Source organism: Schistocerca serialis, chromosome 2 (genome assembly GCF_023864345.2).
Source record: "Schistocerca serialis cubense isolate TAMUIC-IGC-003099 chromosome 2, iqSchSeri2.2, whole genome shotgun sequence".
NCBI lineage: Eukaryota > Metazoa > Arthropoda > Insecta > Orthoptera > Acrididae > Schistocerca > Schistocerca serialis.
In genome coordinates, this window is record NC_064639.1 from 169961912 (window position 1) to 169987940 (window position 26029).

The following is a 26029-nucleotide window of genomic DNA, read 5'->3' on the forward strand; positions in this document are numbered from 1 at the left end:
GACATGAGGACAGTTTCCAACCGATTTGTCATTCACAAACAGCAGTTCACCGGCGTTGCCTGGGGTTGTTGTGATGCCTCGTGCAAGGAGGAGAAATGCGTACCGTCACGTTTCCGACTTTGATAAAGGTCGGATTGTAACGTATCGCGATTGCGCTTTATCGTATCGCGTTGGTCGAGATGCAATGACTGTTAGAAGAATATGGAAAGGGGGGTTCAGGAGGGTAATACGGAACGCCGTGCTGGATCCCAACGACTCATATCACTAGCAGTCGAGATGACAGGCATCTTATCCGCATGGCTGTAACGGATCGTGCAGCCACGCCTCGATCACTGAGTCAACAGATGGGGACGTTTGCAAGACAAAAACCATCTGCACGAACAGTTCGACGACATTCGCAGCAGAATGGACTATCAGCTCGGAGACCATGGCTGCGGTTACACTTGACGCTGCATCACAGACAGGAGTGCCTGCGATTGTGTACTTAACGACGAACCTGGTGCACGAATGGCAAAGCCACATTTTTTGGATGAATCCAGGTTCTGTTCACAGCATCGTGATGGTCGCATCCGTGTTTTGCGACACCGCGGTGAACGCACATTGGTGGCGTGTATTCGTCATCGCCGTACTGGCGTATCACCCACCGTGATGGTACGGGGTGCCATTGGTTACACGTCTCGGTCACCTCTTGTTCGCACTGACGGCAATTTGAACAGTGCATGTTACATTTCAGATGTGTTACGACCGTGGTTCTACCCTTCATTCGATCCCTGCGAAACCCTATATTTCAGCAGGATAATGCACGACCGCGTGTTGCAGCAGGTCCTGTACGGGCCTTTCTGGATTCAGAAAATGTTCGACTGCTGCCCTGGCCAGCACATTCTCCAGGTCTCTCACGAATTGAAAACGTCTGGCTCGTCACAATACGCCAGTCACCACTCTTGATGAACTGTGGTCCTGTGTTTAAACTGCATGGGCAGCTGTACCTGTACACGCCATCCAAGCTCTGTCTGACTCAATGCCTAAGGGTATCAAGGCCGTTATAACGGCCAGAGGTGGTTGTTCTGGGTACTGATTTCTCAGGATCTACGCACCGAAATTGCGTGAAAATGTAATCACATGTCAGTTCTAGTATAATACACTTGTCCAATGAATACCCGTTTATCATCTACATTTCTTCTTGGTGTAGCAATTTTAATGGCCAGCAGTGTAGTAACGGTTATATTTGTGTCACAATGAATCTCCCAAAGTTTGTGGAGAAACCTTACCAAATTTTAAAAATATAAAAAGAGTCTTAAATGGAAAAACAGTTTACAGTAGACATGAGGGGTGTATCGTACCTCATCATCTGCTGTCGCCAGCGCACAGGTCGGCAAAGATGAAGCGCGAAGATCGATTAGCAGGCGCTGGATCAAGCGCGCCTTTCACGAGAGAGGCCAGAGACACACCGCTGAGCAACACGCCGCCAACGCTCTCTTGACAGCGAGTATTTAGGCCACCGAAGCTAACAGGAGGGCCCCGCTCCATCACCCAGTTTGGCGTCGGTCAAAACCACGACGATGTCATGGTTCGGAGAGCCTGTTGCTGTTATATTTGTTAAATGAATGGCGTGATTTGTGTGATTCTAAAATTGTCAGACGAATCCTTTCCCAATTGTCTGAACCGGTATTTCTGGGAAATTACGATAAAGAGATTACTAATTACTGGTATAAACAAATTATTATTACTATTATTATTATTATTAAAATCCTACGTATGATAAAAGTGATGGTGACAGCATGTTCTGTTTGGGGGAGGGGGAAGAGAAAATAAAAAACCATACCCCCTCAAGCCTTACCCCCCCCACCCCACCCCACCGCGCCAGAATTCAATCCTAGATACGCGCACGTCAAGACCCATAAGGTGGTCGCAACTGACACACTCTGTCTGATCAAAAACACCCGGACACCTAATAGTGGACATTGATACGTGATGTGTCAACACTTTGCATTTACAACGGCTTTAACTTTGCTGGGGACACTCAGTGAGGTGTCTGGGTGTCTACGGAGAAATGGGAGTCCATTCTCCCCAAGGAGCAGAAACTACAGAAGGTAGTGATGTTGGACACAAGTATCTGCATGGAAGTTGCGTTCTAACTCATCGCAAAAGTGTTCTTTTGGGTTCAGCTCGGGACTCAGTGCAGGCCAGTCCATACGCAGTGTACAATGCTGCAAAATGTGTTCATATCATTATGCGTTTAGAGCTTTTCTATGTACAACGAGGAGACCACAGCCTAACCACTATGAATGTCCTAATACCTTTACACCACTTCTTCCTCCTCCTCCTCCTCCTCCTCCCCCCCCCACCACCCCTCCTTTTCCGTACATCTCCATTGGCGGGCAGTTCATGAGACCCAGAAAATATTAGATACAGGCTCCCAGGTAGATGCTATTTTTCTTGACTTCCGGAAGGCGTTCGATACAGTTACGCACTGTCGCCTGATAAAGTAAGAGCCTACGGAATATCAGACCAGCTGTGTGGCTGGATTGAAGAGTTTTTAGCAAACAGAACACAGCATGTTGTTATCAATGGAGAGACGTCTACAGACGTTAAAGTAACCTCTGGCGTGCCACAGGGGAGTGTTATGGGACCATTGCTTTTCACAATATATATAAATGACCTAGTAGATAGCGTCGGAAGTTCCATGCGGCTTTTCGCGGATGATGCTGTAGTATACAGAGAAGTTGCAGCATTAGAAAATTGTAGCGAAATGCAGGAAGATCTGCAGCGGATAGGCACTTGGTGCAGGGAGTGGCAACTGACCCTTAACATAGACAAATGTAATGTATTGCGAATACATAGAAAGAAGGATCCTTTATTGTATGATTATATGATAGCGGAACAAACACTGGTAGCAGTTACTTCTGTAAAATATATGGGAGTATGCGTGCGGAACGATTTGAAGTGGAATGATCATATAAAATTAATTGTTGGTAAGGCGGATACCAGGTTGAGATTCATTGGGAGAGTGCTTAGAAAATGTAGTCCATCAACAAAGGAGGTGGCTTACAAAACACTCGTTCGACCTATACTTGAGTATTGCTCATCAGTGTGGGATCCGTACCAGATCGGTTTGACGGAGGAGATAGAGAAGATCCAAAGAAGAGCGGCGCGTTTCGTCACAGGGTTATTTGGTAACCGTGATAGCGTTACGGAGATGTTTAATAAACTCAAGTGGCAGACTCTGCAAGAGAGGCGCTCTGCATCGCGGTGTAGCTTGCTCGCCAGGTTTCGAGAGTGTGCGTTTCTGGATGAGGTATCGAATATATTGCTTCCCCCTACTTATACCTCCCGAGGAGATCACAAATGTAAAATTAGAGAGATTAGAGCGCGCACGGAGGCTTTCAGACAGTCGTTCTTCCCGCGAACCATACGCGACTGGAACAGGAAAGGGAGGTAATGACAGTGGCACGTAAAGAGCCCTCCGCCGCACACCGTTGGGTGGCTTGCGGAGTATAAATGTAGATGTAGATGCAGATGCAGATGTGTTATCCATCAGATTGCTGCAGGGTATAGCGTGATCAAGAGCTCTACTTTCTCATTAACATCGCTCTTTACTCAACCTCAAGGATGTCTTCAATATATTACTACATTAGTGGTTCTTCACTTCAGGGAATCACTATTACCAACAAATTTCCCACAATATGCATTTCCAGGGTACATTGCTACTTAGATAAAATGTCAAGGAGAGATATCAGGCAACCGTGGTGACCAGCAAATTTCATTGCCTCTGCTGATTGCCCTCTCTTCAACAAACACCTCAAGCACGCGTGACGAAGTTGTCAAGGCGCTCTGTGCTGTTGCTCCGTCTTGCTGAAAATATTCATACAGTCGTTCATATTCTGCGCATTGATCCACACGTGGACTACAGTTTGTGGACCGTTATTAAAGTAGTCAGACATAAGATTGATGGGTGCAGTTCTCGAGAATCTCTGCTTCATATTATCTGTCAGCAGGCTGTCTATGGAGACGCTGGCGCCGCTGAGACCGCCACAAACGGAAGCAACCCAGTGTCCCAGTTGGCTCAGGCAACACACCATAGAAGTCTCTGGTGTGTGTGGTACGATGTCAGCAGTAAACGTCTTGTAGTTTCAGTCCAGCTCCCAGTAGTCCCCAACGGTTTATGGTGACAGTCGAGCGGTAACCTCTGCTCAGAGTTGAGCTGTCAGCTCGCCAGAGCCCGTTAGACACACCCAATAACCTAGCTGCCAACCTAGAGAAGAGGCTGTCTTCAGTCTAATGGCAAATATCGAGGATGTCCGGTCCTTCATCCACCGGAAAATTTTAAAAATTAAAAACCTGTTTTAGAACTTTAAACGCTATTTTGCAGACATTTTCCGCCCCTAAATAAAGAATATAAATGTACTGATCATACATTAATTTTTATTTTCATATTAAAGTTAGTCCAAATTATAATTTCAATAAAGAAAACTTCTTCAGCCTTAAAATAACTCACACTTCCAATGAATGTGACAGCGCCATCTGCAGTTTATGATTCCCAGCCACATACACGTTTACTGCCAACTGTTGCCTCCTACATACATTCATATCTACCTCACAGAAAGCGTCTTTCTCCACCGCCCTTTTGAATGGCGGCAGCTCACGTAACTCGCTGACGTGAAATTTTCCCTAAGTCAGATAACGTATCCTGTAGTAGTAGTAGTAGTAGTAGTAGTAGTAGCTGTGATACTGGGAAATGAGACAATTCTTTTTATCCACGTCACAGCTGCTGTTGCGTGGCGACGCCTCGTTTTTTGTAGGGAGTCACATTTCTCTTTAATGTTTTCATAACTATTACTCCGAACATTCCAAAGGCATTCCTATGCCTCATGTGAGTGACAAGTACGTAAATTTTCCGTCTTGCCCCTCCGTTTCGTAAAGGAATATACGTAAAGACAACATGCAACTCTATAGGCAGAGCAAAAACAAACACTAGCGCTGCCGAGTGGCATTTACTGGTAGCAGGCCAGCAACAACGTTCCTTTGATCTGTACCGACACAGCCGTGGAACACTGCTTTTGTGTTGCAGACATGTTGCGAACATTGGTAGTCCAGCAGTAGCCGCGAACAGTGCTGCAGAACATGTTTCGAACTCAGTGTAAACACGCCTTCTGTAAACCGTGGTGACGAAATCGTTCGTAGACAGGTTTACTGCGTACTATGGAAGGAAATCCTTACAATCTATAAAAAAATTAGTAACCTATGATTAGTTAAACGTAAACAGCACCTATTTCGATTTTTTCAAAACATCAAATTGTAATAAATCTACTTTCGTAATTTTTTACGAACTTCCCCTAACTCCTTGATTAAAGTGATAAATGTGCATACATCACATGTATTACTCCACTAGAAGTCATACCATTATGTGCCCACACCATTCATCATATTTGGGAAATAACGTTTTCACTATTACTCCACTAGAAGGCGATCTGCTTCTTTTCGGCCATTTTCCAGGCGACCCAGTATAGTCTACGTGTTAATTAAGGAGCGGCCGGACGAATCCTCACTCTCTCTCTCCCTGGCTACGCCAGAAAACAACTAGAGGCTGTTTAACGAGATTGTACCATACCATACGCTACACAAACCAGAGCCTTCAATACGGCATCGTCACAAAACTGTCAAATAAGAAGGCCGGGCATTCAGAACTGACGTCTCGTTATTTTCGGTTGAAATGCGTAAGGAGGTAATAAGTTTACATTTGTCAATCTTTAAATTTTAAACTGAGGTGACATGTGATGCGAAACATCCTAATATAGTGGCGGACCTCCTTTCGCCCAGGTACCGAGCGAGGTGGCGCTGTGGTTAGCACACTGAACTCGCATTCGGGAGGACGACGGTTCAAACCCGCGACCGGCCATCCTGATTTAGGTTTTCCGTGATTACCCTAATTCGCTTCAGTCAAATACCGGGATGGTTCCTTTGAAAGGGCACTGCCGGTTTCCTTCCATAATCCGATGGGACCGAAGACCTTGCTGTTTGGTTCCCTCCTTCGAGTCACCAAACCAACCAATGTTCCGCCCAGCATAGTGCAGCAGCTCGACATGGCGTGGATTGTCATTGGAAGTCCCTGCAGGAATACTGGGTCATAGTGCCTCTCTAGCCGTCCATAACTTATGGTTCAAATGGCTCTAACCACTATGGGACTTAACATCTGAAGTCATCAGCCCCTCTAGATCTTAGAACTACTTAAACCTAACTAACCGAAGGAGTGGCCGAGCGGTTCTAGGCGCTACAGTCTGGAACCGCGCGACCGCAACGGTCGCAGGTTCGAATCCTGCCTCGGGCATGGATGTGTGTGATGTCCTTAGGTTAGTTAGGTTTAAGTAGTTCTAATTTCTAGGGGACTGATGACCTCAGAAGTTGAGTCCCATAGTGCTCAGAGCCATTTGAACCATATGTCCGATGGAGCATAAAACGTCATTCATCTGAAAAGGTCACCTGTCGCCACTCAGTGTTTGCCCATTTGTGAGACTGACGTGTTATCTGCAGCCCTCGTCCATGTCAGCATGGGTGCATGAACCAAGTACCCGCTGAGAAGGCATTCACACAACAATGTTTGCTGAACGGTCGGTGAGAAGACACTGTTGGTAGCGCCCTGGTTCATCTTGGCAGTTAGTCGCCCAACAGTTGCACGTGTATTCGCGCTTACAATCGTTGGAGCCGTCGTTTACCCGTGTCATCTACGGCCTGTGGTGCACCACTGTTGCCTCATCGCTGGTTTTGGATAGCGCCATTTTGTCATGCACGGCTGCATGCGAACGGTTTACAAATTGAGCTATTTCGGAAATGCTTCCACTCTTCGTTCCAGAGCCAATGATCACGTCAGTCCAATCGCTCCGTTTCCGCATTACGACAACAACTCACAGTGCTGCTACCTGCCGTCTGTGAGTGGTTATTGAACGTTGACTTCTTACATAATTAAGGTGGCCGGACCGAGTGTGTTGACTCTAGCGCGACATCATTTGCTCCTCAGTCGACCCGTCGCTACGTGACCTTTCGTTCGGATTATGACGTCTTTTCCCCTTAGCGAGCTGTGCCCCCTTTCACGGCAGCACCCCCCTTGTTTCCCGCCAGTGCTCGGTGTTCTTAACGAACCGCCCGCTCGTGCAGTAAAAGCTGCAGCGACGGTCGGAGAGACTTCAATTTCCGTAAAACTCCGTCCCGCCGCCGTCGGATGACGTTGAGGACTGGCTAAGAGGCGCCGGTGCTCGCAGGATCTTATTCCCTGCTCGCTCTCGCCGTAAAAATCTTTAGCGTCCTTTCTGGGAATTTACACCCAGCGACTAGATGTGCTACATCGTCGCCAAGCACTTGGAGAGACTAAAGAATGTTTCTGAGAAACGGAAGCTGTGTTTAAGAGCACGCTGCCTACCAGAATTAAAGGAATCTGATGTCGCTCGTAAAAACCGTCCCTTTTTATAGCTAGAGCTTTATTTTTTTTTACCATTACAATGGAGTTCTCGTTCGTGCTGTATTTCTCCGAATGCCCTAGTTCCAACTTCTGCTCTAACTTCGGAGGTTTGGTGCCCCAAGCACAAAAATAGTAAATTTGCGTAACTTCCCTCGTATTGTCCTTCCCCTGTACTTGTTTACGCGGTGCTGAGTCGCGTAATACGTAACAGCCTTTTTATAACCTGAACCGTTCAAGATATCGAATGATATATATATTTTTTAAATTTGTGGTAAGTTCCTATGGGACGAAACTGCTAAGGTCATCGATCCATAGGCTTACACTCCACTTAGTCTAACTTAAACTAAGTTTCGCTAATTACAACACACAAACCCATCCCGAGGGAGGACTCGAACCTCCGGCGGGGGAGCCGCGCGAACCGTGGCAAGGCACCTAGACCGTGCGGCTACCCCGCGCGGCGGCGAATGTTGTAAGCATGCAAAGTTATAACCAATTTTATTGTACGAGTGATACTAAGTATGGACGATATTTAACATAACAATTAAAGTAAGAAACTGCTGTTACTGAGTCGTGTCTATTAAGCTTGAACTACATTCCCTGTTGGACCCATCTAGTGAATGTCAAATAGGATAGTAACACTAACAGAAAGAAAAATTTTCGATATTCATCTTGCTTTTAGACAATCATGTAAAAAGTATGCAGTTTTAATTGAATCAGCTGTGGGTTCTAGGTGAAACATTGTAATTATTGACCTCACCGTCTGTCCAGTGTAGCAAGACTGACACATTATGTGATTAAACCCCACTTTTTGTGATGGCTGATTGATTTGCATTGAACAAGCAACTGGGGGACACAGAAAAACATAGGGAAACTCTTTGCAATCAAAATGTTACTTACACTATTTTATGTCTTCCCTACAAAAGGTAGTCTGTACCATTTCTTTTCCAGTTCTTTTGTGTTTACTTTGGGGACAGTAGGGCCCTGGCTTGCTTCTTCATCTTTATACCTAGAATTTTATCAATGATGTTGGGGTTAAATTCATTATTTGTGGCTATTGTTTCTATTGCATTAAGTTCCTGGTCTCCTCTTGGGACATAGGGAAGGCAAGGAGGCGGTGGATCACGTGGTGGAATGCTGCTTGTTTATAGGCTGTAGGATGTTGGGGGGAAGCCGGAATGAATGTGTAGTGAAGTATTTTTTCGATAAATTTCAAATTTATGGTTACTGTTTTCTACCTTTAAGTTAATGTCCAGGAAATCTAAGCTGGACTTCCCTCCCCCCCCCCCCCGCCCCCCCTCCGCCCCCGCCCTCCACTGGGTGCTGACCTTTATGTTAGTGTGCCACTGGTTCATATTTTCCACAAATTTGTGGAATTGCCTATTGGAACCTTTCCACATACAAAGAATATCTACGTATCTGTACCAACACACAAGTGGTTCCCCCTTATGAAAATCAATCTCCCACTTGTCCATGAACATTTCTGCTAGTAAGGCGGATAAAGGTGAGCCCACCTGACCATCTGCTTGCTGATAATAGCTTTCTTTCTATCCCTATGTCACAAGAAGAAGCAACTTAATACAATAAAAACTAGCCATAAATAATGAAATTAACCCGAATATCATTCTAGGCAAGAAGGTGAAGAAGCAACCCAGGTCACTGCTGCCCCCAATGAAAAACACAGGCAAACTGGAAAAGAAAAGGTCCAGATTACCTTTTATAGGGAAAACATCAAATAGAATAGGTAACATTTTGAAGACAAAGGATTTCTCCGTGTTTTCCTGTGTCCCAGTTGCTTGCTCTGAGACGTCTTAGTTCAACTACGGTTGTTGCTTTGCGTTCCGACTTCAGAATCACATCACCAACAGTAGACGCGAGCAGCTTTAGAAGAATTGAAACGTACCTGACGGATTTGTTAATGAGGTGACACGCAGTGACTAGCCGACATTCTAAGACACTGTGCATTCCTGACCGAACGATTGTTGTTACTGCTTCTCTTTTAAAACAGCACAACATTCCCCGCCTCCTTTTAATCTGTGTCGTCTAGTGACCAATTCCGCATTCCATACCGGCGTCCGTACTCTTTCGATCCGACAGTGTACTTTATTCTCAGTCAATACCGATACGAGACTCACCACAGAGTCCGAAAAATGGGCCTGTGCGCCAAGCGGAGGTCGGCTGCTGCCTACGGAGGCACAGGTTCCGAAGACAGCGTTTCGCCATACATACTTTTCGTTGTAGAAATATACACCATCGGTCACTATTTTTGAAGACTTCATTTGGTCCACTAGTTTCAACGCCTCATTAGGGTCTTCTTCAGGCTCTTATATGGTTACAAAAAATACTTAAAACAGTTAAAAGTAAAGCAAGTTCAATAACAGAATAAAAGTGTTACATGAAATAGATACAAGTAAATAATTATGAACTAAAAATAATATGCACTACAGCAGTTCATAGACAAAATATATAAGGTCCTCAGGGCTGTTAAGACAACTATGGACACACTAGTGTCATGTAACAGGATGTAGCAAACCTATGATTTTATTTTTAACTTTTTACTAAATGTGTTACATGTCTTGGGCTTTGTAGGTTTACTACGTCTCATTGTAATGACATCGTTGTGTTCAATAATTGACTTAACAGTCCTGAGGTACTCATACCTTCTGTCTATAAAGCACTGTCGTGCTTATTATTTTTAGTCCATAATTACTTACTTGTATCGATTGGATATAAAAGTTTTGCTGCATAATTACACTTAATTTATACTTCATTGTTTTAACTGCTTTTGTAACCATAAATGGACCTGAAGAAGACCCTACTGAAGCACTGAAACTATTAACCTAAATAAGGTTTTCAAAAATAACGGCTAATGGTATATACTTCTAGAACAGTTCGACCGGCCGCTGTTCCTCACTCTATGTTTCTATCATGGGTTTACAATTACACTACTGGCCATTAAAATTGCTACACCACGAAGATGACGTGCTACAGATACGAAATTTAACCGCCAGGAAGAAGATGCTGTAATATGCAAATGATTAGCCTTTCAGAGCATTCACACATGGTTGGCGCCGGTGGTGACACCTACAACGTGCTGACACGAGGAAAGATTCCAACCGATTTCTCATTTACAAACAGCAGTTGACCGGCATTGCCTGGTGAAACGTTGTTGTGATGCCTCGTGTAAGGAGTGCGTACCATAACGTTTCCGACTTTGATAAAGCTCGGATTGTTGCTTATCGCGATTGCGGTTTATCGTATCGCGACATTGCTGCTCGCGTTGTTCGAGATCCAATGACTGTTAGCAGAATATGGAATCGGTGGGCTCAGGAGGGCAATACGGAGCGCCGTGCTGGATCCCAACGGCCTCGTATCACTAGCAGTCGAGATGACAGGCATCTTATCCGTATGGCTGTAACGGATCGTGCAGCCACGTCTCGGTCCCTGAGTCAACAGATGGGGACGTTTGTAAGACAACAACCATCTGCACGAACAGTTCGACGACGTTTGCAGCAGCACGGACTATCAGCTCGGAGACCATGGCTGCGGTTACCCTTCACGCTGCATCACAGACAGGAGCGCCTGCGATGGTGTACTCAACGACGAACCCGGGTGCACGAATGGCAAAACGTGATTTTTTTCGGATGAATCCAGGTTCTGTTTCCGGCATCATGATGGTCGCATCCGTGTTTGGCGACATCGCGGTGAACGCACATTGGAAGCGTGTATTCGTCATCGCCGTACTGGCGCATGACCCGGCGTGGTAGTATGGGGTGCCATTGGTTATGCGTCTCGGCCACCTCTTGTTCGCATTGACGGCACTTTGAACAGTGGACCTTACAATTCAGATGTGTTACGACCCGTGGCTCTACCCTTCATTCGATCCCTGCGAAACCCTACATTTCAGCAGGATAATGCACCACCGCATGTTGCAGGTCATGTACGGGCTTTTCTGGATACAGAAAATGCTCGACTGCTGCCCTGGCCAGCACATTCTCCAGATTTCTCATCAACTGAAAAGTCTGGTCAATGGTGGCCGAGCAACTGGCTCGTCACAATACGCCAGTCACTACTCTTGATGAACTGTGGTATCGTGTTGAAGCTGCATAGGCAGCTGTACCTGTACACGCCATCCAAGTTCTGTTTGACTCAATGGCCAGGCGTATCAAGGCCGTTATTACGGCTAGAGGTGGTTGTTCTGGGTACTGATTTCTCAGGATCTATGCACCCAAATTGCGTGAAAATGTAATCACATGTCAGTTCTAGTATAATATATTTGTCCAATGAATACCCGTTTGTCATCTGCATTTCTTCATCGTGTAGCAATTTTAATGGCCAGTAGTGTACATACCTCTCACTCTCCAGCCGGATGAATACAGCGGGCTGAGGTACCGCTTATTACAGGGACTCGTTTTTTTCTTCAGTCAATAAATGCAACGAAAACTACACAGCTCTAGAAACGACGACGACTGGCCACTAACGTTGCACAACTGGTGCTTGTGTCGTGCACATCAGAGACTTTCCGGCGGGGTCACGTTTCGGTAGCAAAGTGAGATATCATCCTGAGGCGCAGCTTAGCGGCGAGTTGCTTACAGCAGCACGCTGCTCACAATTTCGCGCAGATAAGTCGCCTCCGCGAGGCAGCCATTGTCCGCGCATTCCGGCACGCGGAGCGCGGCGTGTGTCTGAAATGAAGAGGCGCCGGTTTTGCTCGCGGAATCGGCGGGGGGCACGCGGCAAGCGCGGCTAAGCGCCGGCGGCTCCGTCCAAATTCGGCGGCAACCCTCCCACGCCCCCGCCCCCCCCCCCCCAATCCCTCTTGCTGGGATTAGCACACAAAAGGACGCGCTGTGCCGCCGGCATTGTGTATGACTGAGCGTCTGCCCCAGCCAGCCAACCAACGACGGGCGGGTGCCTTGCGAACACCTCGGAACACCTCGGCCCCTGTATTGCGATCGTGCCACGACAAGGCGCTGTAAGAGGGGAGAGGGGTACGGCAAGAGGAAAGTGCCCTCTACGCATATGCGCAGCACGAGTATCGGTGCCGTCTCATAGTTGTTTTTGGTTTTGTTTTTGGTTTTAGGGCGCAAAACTGCTATGGTCATTAGCGCTCATAGTTGTTCTCTGAGATCACAGGTAATAAAGACTACGGTTCTGTAGTTTTGGTACAGTATACAGGGTGTTTATAAATGAATATCGGGGTTTTAACGCTTTATAATATTTATTACATTAAAGTTGCAGTTATAAATGATATGTCAAATGAAAGAGCAACTGAAACAGCTTTAATTATAATTTTAGTAATCAAGAACCTCTCAGTTGCACCGTTTACCTAGAATTTACCTAGGTTTCAGTCGGGATAACCCAACCTTCTTCAGAATAACGGTAACTACTGTTTGTCCATAGTGGACATCGTCAAGCTAAGACTACAAATCCATAAATTATCTGATATTTCGTCTTGCACGCCTTTGGAAGTGTTGAACCAAATGACTGACAAAGCAACAAAAACAGGACTAAGCTGTCGTTTCTAAAAAGCAAAAAACAGTGAATACAATGTTTTCTAACTGGTGTTACCAATGGCCAAATTTGAAACGATAATTCATTGCATTAATATTGCGAATTTGAAATTTCATTAACTGTACTGTTACATCTATAATAGTCATACAAGTGGTTCGATTGTTTAAATCAGTACTCAAGTTTTGTTATACACGAGAAAAAACGAATTCTCGGCTCCACTGCGCATACAGCATAATGACAGAAGCTCTGCTTTTTCCTCTCCATGTTTGTCTCACACCTTAACACGGCAGAGAGAAAGGCGCTTCTCGGTCTGTATGTATCTATGTTCGTAAGTACGCCAATGTTGGTAGTTCAGACTGAAGTGTTGGCACTATCTGACACGCTTACAAACTGCTGCAGCTTCTCCCGGCGCGGGGATATTATGTTCACCACCACAGCAGGGATATATCGAAGAGGTATTTAGCCAATTCTATTACCTGTTCAGGAGTTTTAATTTGTTAAACACACTAATATTTTAGTTTGGTTTATATTAGAACATAGTGGTGCCAGACACCGGCTATCCGTCGCTTATTGGGTTTAAAAAATGGCTCTGAGCACTATGGGACTTAACAGCTGTGGTCATCAGTCCCCTAGAACTTAGAACTACTTAAACCTAACTAACCTAAGGACATCACACACATCCATGCCCGAGGCAGGATTCGAACCTGCGACCGTAGCAGTCCCGCGGTTCCGGACTGAGCGCCTAGAACCGCTAGACCACCGCGGCCGGCCTATTGGGTTTAAACGACCACATTATTACGTAATGGTAATAATATAATTAGAAATTTGTAATACACTCTTAGTAATACAACAAGTCGAATCGTTGACCAAAATACATCACTAAATAAAACTTGGGAAAAAAGTTACCATTTGTCTGTGTCAATATGTGTAAGTTTAAGATTTTAGGTTGCGAGGCAACATGCGTTTCATTACTTCTGATAGCTCTGACAGTGAAATACATGTACCCGTCTTGTTTTTCTTACGATTGTACGATAACCAACTTACGGAGGTGGCAGTATGGACCAAAACAAGAACAAGTCCGGAAAACATCACCTCTGAAATGCGCATCTTAGATGCTGTAAGCACTTGCTCAATAGAGATGTGTTTCAGAATAGCGAAGACGAACGAGCGATAGTAGCGCCTCAGGTATGCATTTTATAGCCGGTGTTTATTAGACTTTTTTCCTTGCTTTGGTCCTTACTACCACCTCTGAAAGTGTCCTACGGTGCAATGTTAGCAACAACACTTGTGTCAGAGGCATCTGAATGATTTTCACTTACAACTTTCAACTCTGTCTTTTCCTCATCGGGGTCCCTTGCCTCAAACTGACACATTTGCCCTTCTCCATAATCAGTTTGTAGTATCATCAAGCAGTCACCCTTATTACTGGCTATTTGCGTCGCTAAACAGGCGCGACGTAATCAAGTTAGTAAAAGAATATACCACAGACAGGCCGTTCAGTATGTTACTCTATCTCTCGCAAATTATTTCCGGCCACAGATTCTTTTCTGCTGAGTTCAAAGACAGACGTATAACTTGTCATCCTGGCGACATAGTATGAAATACTATTGTCCCGATTTACTACATGACAGCCGGCTGCGGTGGCCGTGCGGTTCTGGCGCTGCAGTCCGGAACCGCGGGGCTGCTACGGTCGCAGGTTCGAATCCTGCCTCGGGCATGGGTGTGTGTGATGTCCTTAGGTTTAAGTAGTTCTAAGTTCTAGGGGACTTATGACCTAAGATGTTGAGTCCCATAGTGCTCAGAGCCATTTTTTTTTACTAGATGACAACTAGAGAAGGCGTCTGCTGTTAGCAGTCGCCGCTGTGTCCCGTGGCAACACGTTACGGCATTCCACACAACCTGGCACCAGGCAAAGTAAATATTTTGGGCAGTTATCATTCCGGCACAATATTGACTGCTTCCTGTTTGCGCGCCAATGTCCGACTCACAGATATCGGGACAGTGGCGCGCCTACCACTGCAAGCAGCAGATTCAGTCTCCGCCAGATATCTTGTGCACAGGTCAGGCACTTAACTAAAAGCGAAGCCGCGCGCATTGTCGGTAGGTGAGGACTGCTCACACACACACACACACACACACACACACACACACACACACACACACACACACACGGCACGCTGTTATGTCCGTAACGATGCGTTAAGGGGAGATTCTAGTCGAGGGGCACGAAAAATGGGCGACGTTCAGAATTTTTTTTCATACAATAATTTTTTTTATTAAACTAGAGTTTTTTCACATTATTACGCACACTTTCGTGTATGAATTTTTTTATTTACTAGCAAATTAAAAATGGCGGCTGCAGTCCGTGGCAAAATAAGCGCCTCCCGGCGCGTCCTGGTTTGTGCGAAGCGTTGTACAGACTCCTGGCTTCTGAAACCCACAAAAATCTAAAATACTTAAACAAGAATGAATCTGAAGGGACCGTCACGATGGGGTTTTTAAAGTACCTCGGAAAAGAGTGGCAAGTGTCTGAAAAAAAAATTCTTGGCATGTTTTTCCACGTTCAGATGTTTAAAAAATATTTAAAATTGTAATTAAAAAAAGCGCTCCCTAAGTTCCGCTAAATTGAGTTATCTTTCATTTAAAATATCACATGAATCGGTTAGTTTGTCGAAGCTCTAGAGCGCTTCATGCGCTGAAAAATGTTTCGAGGCAGTCGCTTTTAAAGTTTGGAGTAACAAAAGAAAAAAAACAAAAAAAACTTGTTTAAACACTTGGGGTTAATTCGAGATCCCAGGACCATATAAAGTCATTCTTACTCTTCTTCAAACGTGCTGTGGTTCTGCATTTGGTGCTGTGTTTTTTCAGTCCAGGCTCTTTTAACAAACAGACATTCTTTACCCCGCAGCGGTCACGGGTTTCCTGTCCCGAGCTTTTTGCTGTTCCCCCCCCCCCCCCCCCCCGTATGACGATTCCTGGCACACTCATGGTTCTCAAAATATAGGGATAACCTTCGCTGAATAGCTCTGCAGCTATATATCCTACTATCTAACAGTTTTTGTCGCGCGATGAAGACGTTTCGGCATCAGTTTCCAAATAAAGCGTTGAAGCTCTCGTTGTCATTTCATGTATTCGCACCGGTGCATCTTTTAAGTAAATCTTCACTGGACAGAAATTCGTTTACCGGTCGAATCTTCTCCTGATCTAATTCACCGAGCACCTACAGCTGTCTGTGTTTCGGTCGGTACGAGTGTTCAATTTGTAAGTAGGCTGTTTATGTTTTCTTATTGGTAACGCCACGTAGCGCTCAATATGAAAATCACTGGCTGTGCTGTGTGCAGTCTGTGGCTAGTTTGCATTGTTGTCTGCCATTGTAGTGTTGGGCAGCTGGATGTGAACAGCGCGTAGCGTTGCGCAGTTGGAGGTGAGCCGCCAGCAGTGATGGATGTGGGGAGAGATGGCGGAGTTTTGTAATTTGTCACGAACTGCTATATATATTATGACTATCAAGGTAAATACATTGTTTGTTCTCTATTAATATCTTTCATTTGCTAACTATCCCTATCAGTAGTTAGTGCCTTCCGTAGTTTGAATCTTTTATTTAGCTGGCAGTAGTGGCGCTCGCTGTACTGCAGTAGTTCGAGTAATGAAGATTTTTGTGAGGTAAGTGATTTCTGAAAGGTATAGTTTAATGTTACTCAGGGCCATTCTTTTGCAGGGATTTTTGAAAGTCAGATTGCGCTGCGCTAAAAATATTGTATGTCAGTTTGAGCACAGTCTTGTATAAATTGTTCAAAGGGGACGTTTCAAATTCAGTACGCTGCAACTTCTACATAACTTTCACAACCAAAAAATCGTTTTGCGAACATAATCTGTATACTTTAGCGATGAAAATTATAGAAGCCGGCCGAAGTGGCCGTGCGGTTAAAGGCGCTGCAGTCTGGAACCGCAAGACCGCTACGGTCGCAGGTTCGAATCCTGCCTCGGGCATGGATGTTTGTGATGTCCTTGGGTTGGTTAGGTTTAACTAGTTCTAAGTTCTAGGGGACTAATGACCTCAGCAGTTGAGTCCCATAGTGCTCAGAGCCATTTGAACCATTTTTGAAAATTATAGAAAAATATCAGTGTTTTCATCGGTCTCGACCAGAACTTCCCCTTAACAGGCATCAAATTTTAGGACAATGTGTCTACAGGAATGAAGAAATTGATAAACAAGAAAAATACGAATTTCACACATGCTATCCTTTCACGATCAGAATTTTGGAAAGATGAAAGTAATTGTGACACAGACTAGAAAAGAGAACATTCTCGTTGCTACAGCCGTATTGGAAGGTGACCGGCACCAGTCGGCCACAGATGAATTCCACATGGATTGTAAGTGTTCTGAACGTTTTGTCAGCTCCATCACTTGTGTTTCCGTGCGCAATGGCTACAAATCCTTTTTTTAAATTTGTAATTGCAGTCCTCGTGTAAATAACTTTCTACTCCCCATAACTGTGGTCTTTGATGTATCGCATTTAGGAAATTAGCAGTTCTCTCACTGTACTGGTGAACCACATCAAAATATTAACATAAACATTTGACTGTTATTTCTGGAGTATCCTCCGAAGAGCAGGATCCTATGTCAAAGTTAGTACGTCACGACGAACTACAAGTAAGGACTGTTGCTGCTTGACGCAGCAATGAATGGGATACGTCGGAGTAGAAACACCCTCAATAAGTTCCATACGCCACCGCTGCTGGGTGATTACTTACGTCAAAGCTCGGCGCTGATCCGCCACTCTGCATTCATCGCTTACGACAGCGTCTTCTAAGGCAATCGGCATAAGGGACAAGTTAGCTGACGCTGACATGGCGTTCTACGAGTTTTGTGACGTCACTTCCTGCTATTTTACATTGAGGAACCATTTCGTCAATTTAAACACAATATAGTTTTGCATAATTTCGGCGACGTGTCATGAAAAGTAGAACCAATAGGAAGCACGACCGCTGCCTGCGTCACAATCAGAAAGCTTGTAGCCCTCAGAAAGCAAGACGCCATATTGTATTTGTCGTGTTCGATAGAAGCCCGTATTCGGTGGGTTTTACATTATATCTTACACCCATGAATGTATGCTGTTTCCAAGCACCAGCACATCGGATGTGGCGAGAACGAATTGTTATTGGTACGATTTCTTGCATCAAAATGATGGAAAACGCATATTGATGGTTAAATAATTTTCGTATTTAGTTATTACGACGCTATGCTATGAGACAAGTCGTTTTAAGGCTTGATGAAAAACGTGTCGTTCTTGTTAGGATTTGTTATAATTAATAACTTTTCGGGGATTAAAGCCCATACAACACAATGGCATTAAATACAAAATCTCTCCTCACGAAGCTACAATGTAGCATAGTGGATAGGGGCATAACACAGATTAAGTCGGTAGACTCCTGCGGTATACAACTCTTTTTTTATTTTTTTTAACGTTCGCGTTTTTTAAAACGTTGAGCGACTTTCTTAAGAAATTAGTCGAAATAAGTTCTGTAATGCTTTATGTTAAAAAACGTTGTGTCCTTCCTTAAGGCAGGTCTTGTCACGGGGGAAGCCTCGTCGGAGAGGTCCACCACATGAGCGTCTAGGGAAGTGATTCCAGTGGAGGTTTCCCGTTGCCTTCCACTGATGGTGACGAAATGATAATGAGGACAACACAACACCCAGTCCCTGAGTGAAGAAAATCTCCGGCCCAGCCGGGAATCGAACCTGGGCCCCTCAGCGTGACAGACTGCCGCGCTGACCATTTTTTTAAAAATTGTAACCTCCCCATAATAAAAATATGTATATTGCATTTACATTTAGTGTAACCTCCCCAGAGTAAAAAATACCTCCCAACAGTAAAAAATATAATTATTTAGATCATTCACATTGCGTGTATCCTAGCAACAGTTTATTAGTCCGTAACCTACCAATAATAACGTGGCTAATTTCTCAATAAAATTGTGGCTCACTTATAACCTTTCAATAATTGACTGTTAATTTGAACTGGTAAATTTTGGACGTCAGCAGTGCTGCGTCATGGCCCTGAAAGATCATTCTGAATAAATTGAAAATTCTTACCTCAATAAGGTCGCCGGATAACGTATACATATATCTGCCCTTATAAGACATTTTTCTGGCACAGCTCAGTGCAATGCTGGCCGATAGATCTGTCATGTATAAAAGCAAACAACTGACTTTTTCTTTACAATAATCGGGATGACCATGGATTGGAAAATTAGTAAATTATTTAAATTGAGATGAATGATTGTCAAAACTTAATTTTTATAAGAAAGATTATTATTAAGAGATTTTTTTAAAAAGACATTTACATGGGACTTGATATAACAATACTACATATGCGCGAGGCTGCTTTTACCCTACACTACATCGCTCAGGCTCCGCCATCGCTCCCCACGGCTGGCCCAGCCAACTCGACACACACGACTCCTAGCAACTACTTACTCCTACTGCCACACAGTTCCTACTGCATACAACACTGCATTCTGAGATTCTCTTACAGCTTACATATCGCAGGCAGCGCGTGAGCAATCCATCGAAATTACATCTGCTCGAGTGCGCTAGCAACAAATTCCTTAATCATGGACCTCTTAACAAAATCTTATTTTGTTCGCTTTCGTTCGTTGCATCTGCTCGGGGCGGACGTCGTAAGACATCCCTTTACGTTCGTTGTTGATCGATTAACTCAGTTTTTTATTTATTACAGAGGGCTGCTAACCCTCTGACCAAACACGCTGAGCTACCGTGCCGGCACCATTCAGCTAGCAGGGTGGACTGCTTTATTTTGGGTAAATATAAATATGTCCACTGTCAGGAGTCAGTTTGTTTGATTTTGTGAACTTTTATAAGCTGATGTCGTTACTGACTGGGCCTGTACCTTCCCTTTTTCTCTTGTTACATGTTCACGGATATTGAACTTTGTATATATGCATACCACAAACAGAACAATGTGACTAGCATGCGGACAATGGAGGAAATGTCCGTTTTAATCCAGCTAACGTAGGAATTTTAAGTGCGTCTATTTTCGTGAAGAAACTGTTTGGGTTGCGAGCCAAATAAAGGCGACAACTGCCGCCGTAGAGCGCTGAGGGCGCAAAATCACGTTAACCAGATCGTCCCGTGGTGTGCCGTGTGCCGACGCCGCTGCGTCCCGCGACCCAGTACATCCCGTCTCTGTGCCGGACAACGTTAACCGCCTAGTCTCTTGCAGCGACGGCTCTAATTAGATCCAGCAGCGCGAGTTGTATTACAAGTCAGAACAGTGTGTCAACGGTATATTCAACTGAACACTCTTACAAGAACAAAGTGCTAACTGTTAAGCGACAGCGACAGTAATAAATGTATGTCACCTATGTAGACAAGGGCTGCTTCTAAATTTAATTATTCTAACTTGAAGAGTCTTAATAAAGTGAACTATAATGCTGTATGTGTCTCGTAGTATCTGCTCGACCTCCACCTCAACTAAATTTAGGAAAGCTACAACGTCACTACTGTTTCAAACTATCTCAACTACATAGTGATTAAAATTCTTCTGGGTATTATGCCGCGTCATTGCTAAAAACTAACAACAATAATAAACTAAAACCGACGTTTCGGCCGAATTGCAACGGCCTTCCTCAGGGAACAGCTGGCTTTGCATGGGGATAGGTGCTTCTATTTATTACAGACTATCAGAAGAAAGGTAGCTAAAACCAAAGGGAGCAGAACACGAGAAGGCAAAGAAGAGGAGCTTCCACTGGTACACGTACCATATGTAAAAGGCGTCAGTGAACGGATAGGCAACGTACTCCGCCGACGAGGTTTCAAACCGATTTTTCGAAGCAGACACAGGGTCCCCGGAATGATAGGTTCCACCAAGGATGCAGTCAACAATCTTAACACTGCAGGTGTTTACGAACTACGGTGTGAGTGCGGATCTGCCTACATAGGAGAATCGGGGAGACATGTCAGCTTACGAGTAGCAGAACACGAACGCTATGTACGATTACAACAACATAATAAATCGGCGATAGCGGAACACAACCGTGACTGTGGACAACCTATCAGGTTCCAGGAAGCCCGAGTACTGGCGAAAGAATCGTGGATGCGAGAACGCAAAATACGGGAGGCGATCGAAATTATTAAGCAGCCTAACAACATCAACAGAGAAGATGGCTACAAACTCCCGGCGTCCTGGCTGCCGGCCACCCCAGTCCAACGGGCCGCGAGCGGTCGCGGTGCAGAAGCTAGACGGGACACGGACGTATCTGCACAAACAGCCGTAGAGCAAGTGTCAGTCCACTTCCGCGCACACCAGGAGGAAAACTTGGCGACCAGAAGCCGAACGCTGATTGGCGGACAGCTACCAATCGTTGACGACATGGACATCCACGAATAGCCTCTTTCCTTCCATCTTCCCTTACGTCATAACTAGCCAATCATATTAGAGGGCCAATTAAAAGTTTCACAACAGTGACGTCAGACATCAATAGTCTGTAATATATAGAAGCACCTATCCCCATGCAAAACCAGTCGTGCCCTGAGGAAGGCCGCTGCAATTCGGCCGAAACGTCGGTTTTAGTTTATTATTGTTGTTAGTTTTTAGCAATGACGCGACATAATACCCAGAAGAATTTTAATCACTATGACACCGGCCGAGGAAGCCTGCGTTCTTATATCTCAACAACGACCTTGTAGGTAGGGCAACCACAGCTATGACTAGTCATCTTGGGTATTAATAACCGCTTCAGCTGTACTTAGCCATTTATTATTGGATGACTACTGGTTTCGTAGCACTAAAAACCACGTATTCAGGTGAACATATGACTAAAACATTACAGCGGAGAAGCTCGGAAGCTTTTTACCCAACATTCGTTGTCCGTCAGAATAAAACACCGCTAAAAGGCGGTATGTTATAGAATAAAACATCCGGATTCCAATATAATGATTGGGTTCACTTCTCCGATCTGTACTGAATTGCGACCAGGGGACGCGGCCGCATGCTCTGTCATATGGTTCAAATGGCCCTAAGCACTTTGTGACTTAACATCTGAGGTCATCAATCCCCTAGACTTAGAACTACTTCAGCCTAACCAACCTAAAGACATCACGCACATCCATGCCCGAGGCAGGATTCGAACCTGCGACCGTAGCAACAGCGCGGTTCCGGACTGAAGCGCCTAGAGCTGCTCGGCCACAGCGGCCGGCGCTCTGTCATACTGACGGCAAGGAAGTAGTGATCCAATAATAAAGGAATAAACGAAGATGAAGCGGTTATTAATCCCAAGATTACCTTAAATATTTCCTTGTGTCTCTGTTAGGAACAACTAGAAATTTCTCGTATTGAGAGCTGTACTGATGACAATCGCACCTTAAACAATCAGACTCGATTCCATATGGAACGAGTATAGTCAGTGATTGTGTTTATTTGAAGTTGAGAAAATGTATAGCAATCAGTCATTAGTAATCTGTTTATTGCAGACATAGATTTCAAGCACTCTTCGGCGTACTCATTATAGCGACACAGAGGATGAAATCTTGATATGCAATACACAGATTATTAGCGAGTGATTGCCGTGCATCACTCAATGGGGCTTTAAAGAGCCACGTCATCAAAATTCTTCATATAGCCAAAAAGAGACTACTTGTAACTGGTATAGAGTCTCTGATATTGATATTAGTGTTACCAGATCAGTAACCAATCGAGTGACATAATTCTGCTGAAGCTCTGGAAAAATCAATAAAGTTTCGGAGGCAGTTTGTTTGTTTAGCAAAAAGAACGCATCCACAGAGTCCGATTTCTCTTTTTCTCGAGAAAATAGTTCTCGTTTAACGCAGGAACAGGACACCCACACTCACGCTGCAGATCGCATCCAACTATTTTACGGGAATACCATGCCTCGAGTAACGACGACGAGGAGCAAGAACAGCTACGTTAAAAGACTGGGAGAGCGAGGTCTCGATCCTATGAGCTTAAGGTTCCGAAATGAGGCTAATGAACGTTTTTGTTATGTTTTTCTGGAATTTTTGTTAATTTAGGAAGTGAATTAACTATCAAGAACCATTCTAGGGAATTTATTCCTAGGATAGGGGATGGATGAAGGCCCGATTTTTGTGCTGGATTTCTTGAGCTTCTTGCAATATTGTTAGCTTTGAAAGTGTGCTTGTTACCTAATATTTCACCATTTGAAATGAGATCGCATTGTTGTTCAGTCAGAGGTCAAAATATTTTTACAAGGAGGGGAATATTTTCAGGAAATCAGTATCGGAGTCATAACAGTCATACACTCAGGTTTAAGCATAAATGGATTTCAACCTTAACCTGAAACTTGACGTAAGCATAGCAGTTTCTTTAGAAGTTCGCTGTAAACGATGTATTCGGCCAGCGTCTGAGCTGCCATAGAATTAACAATGATAAATTCTGAAACAATAGCAGCGTGACATCTTAATGGTGAAAACTTAAAATGCGACCCTGGTATACATTCGCAATGGCAAATTACGAGGACTATTCGGAAAATAAGCTCCTACCGATAGAGAAATGGAAACTACTACGAAAATTAAAAATGTTTTATTTGCGACAGTTAGCTACACCTTCCAGCTACTTCTTTACATAGTCACGGCTCCGACTTAGACATTTGTCGTAGCGTTGAACCATTTTTCCATTACCCTCGTCATACAAGCGAGCCAACTGCGTTTCCCGCCACTTCTCTGTGCTGGTGCACATCTCGTTGTCTGTGTCGAAATGTTTTCTAAATAGCCAGCTGTTCATGTGAGCATTAATGAAACTCGGAGGGAGCTAATTCAAACATTTCCCATCGAAAATGCTACAGGAGCATCTTCATTCCCCCTGCACAGTGCGGCAGAGAATTGTCAGAAAATCCAAACGCATGACAGCTACACTACTGGCCATTAAAATTGCTACACCAAGAAGAAATGCAGACGATAAATAGGTAATCATTGGACAAATATATTATACTAGAACTCACATGTGATTACATTTTCACGCAATTTGGGTACATAGATCCTGAGAAATCAGTACCCAGAACAACCAATTCTGGCCGTAATAACGGCCTTGATACGCCTGGGCATTGAGTCAAACAGAGATTGGATGGCGTGTACGGGTACAGCTGCCCATGCAGATTCAACACGATACCATAGTTCATCAAGAGTGGCGTATTGTGACCAGCCAATTGCTCGGCCACCATTGACCAGACGTTTTCAATTGGTGAAAGATCTGGAGAATATGCTGGCCAAGACAGCAGTCGAACATTTTCTGTATCCAGAAAGGTCCGTACAGGACCTGCAACATGCTGTCGTGCATTATCCTGATGAAATGTAGGGTTGCGCAGGGCTCGAATGGATGTTAGAGCAACGGGTCGTATCACATCTGAAATGTAACGTCCACTGTTCAAAGTGCCGTCGATGTGAAGAAGAGGGGACCGGGACGTGTAACCAATGGCAGCCGTGTGATACGCCAATAATGCGATGACGAATACACGCTTCCAATGCGCGTTCACCGCGATGTCGCCAAACACGGATGCGACCATCATGATGCTGTAAACGGAACCTGGATTCATCCGAAAAAATGACGTTTGGCCATTCGTGCACCCAGGTTCGTCGTTGAGTACACCATCGCAGGCGCTCCTGTCTGTGATGCAGCGTGAAGGGTAACCGCAGTCATGGTCTCCGAGCTGATAGTCCATGCTACTGCAAACGTCGTCGAACTGTTCGTGCAGATGGTTGTTGTCTTGCAAACGTCCCCATCTGTTGACCCAGGGATCGAGACGTGGCTGCATGATCCGTTACAGCCATGCGGATAAGATGCCTGTCATCTCGACTGCTAGTGATACGAGGCCGGTGGGATCTAGCACGCCGTTCCGTATTACCCTCCTGAACCCACCGATTCCATATTCTAACAGTCATTGGATCTCGACCAACGCGAGCAGCAATTTCGCGATACGATAAACCGCAATCGCGATAGGCTACAATCCGACATTTTTCGAAGTCGGAAACGTGATGGTACGCATTTCTCCTCCTTACAGGAGGCATCACAACAACGTTTCACCAGGCAACGCCGGTCGACTGCTGTTTGTGTATGAGAAATGGGTTGGAAACTTTCCTCATGTCAGCACGTTGTAGGTGTCGCCAAGGGCGCCAACCTAGTGTGAATGCTCTGAAAAGCTAATCATTTGCGTATCACAGCATCTTCTTCCTGTCGGTTAAATTTCGCGGCTGTAGCACGTCATCTTCGTAGTGTAGCAATTTTAATGGCCAGTAGTGTATATGATGTGGGCTCCATAACATCAGGCCCTCATACTTAGCGGGAGACACTGTTGTCCTAGGCATATTTACTTGTTCACTGTGCGCTCAGAACTGAAAGGAGCGACTTGATGCGATCGACGGGTATACAAGAGATACTGCCCAACATATCTGTTCAAAGCTTCATCGGATTTTCACTGCGGTCTCCATTTCACGCCTGATCGGGCCTTACATTCGTTAGTTATTAGAACTGAATGAGCACGGAAAGGTGTAAGACAGTGGCGGTTGCGGGCTGAGGCACAGCGCTGCTAGTGGAACGGTAGGCGGGGTACTCACCGGCGGAGCACTTGGGGCATCTGCGGCGGGCGTGCGACGAGCGGCAGTGTTGTCCCGAGCCCTGGCTGGAGCTGGAGCCGGCGCGGTGCGTGCGGCCCCCGCTGGAGGCGGAGGCGGCGGCGCCGGCGGCGGCGGCGGCGGAGGCGGCCTCCTCGTCCGCGGACACGGCCGACGCAGCCGCCGACACCTGCAACAGCCGTCGCCGCTGCCTCAGCGGGTCTGGACGTGCAGCCGAGCAGCCAGCAGCAGGGAGCGGGCGCTTCCGCCGGCCTCGGCCACGTCGTCACCTGGCTGCTACACGGGGCGACGAGGCGCTGAAGGCCTGCGCTGCACCTTTGTTGCACTGGGACACTTGCCAGCTCGCCCTTCCTGTGTCTCGCCATTACCCCGCGAAAATACACTACATGCCGGTTTCACTCACCTCTCACATACAAGCTGGTGTGCCCGGGAACACGCAA

General features: G+C 45.3%; 1 protein-coding gene across 1 annotated transcript in view; it reads right to left on the reverse strand.

The window, feature by feature from the left end:
• Positions 1-25683, reverse strand: part of LOC126456881 (phosphoinositide 3-kinase adapter protein 1) — a 474593-nt gene extending 448910 nt beyond the window's left edge. The window contains exon 1 of the mRNA XM_050092705.1: positions 25572-25683. The gene's annotated coding sequence lies outside the window, so the exon portion shown is untranslated. The remainder of the gene's footprint in view (positions 1-25571) is intronic.
• Positions 25684-26029: the final 346 nt, after the last annotated feature.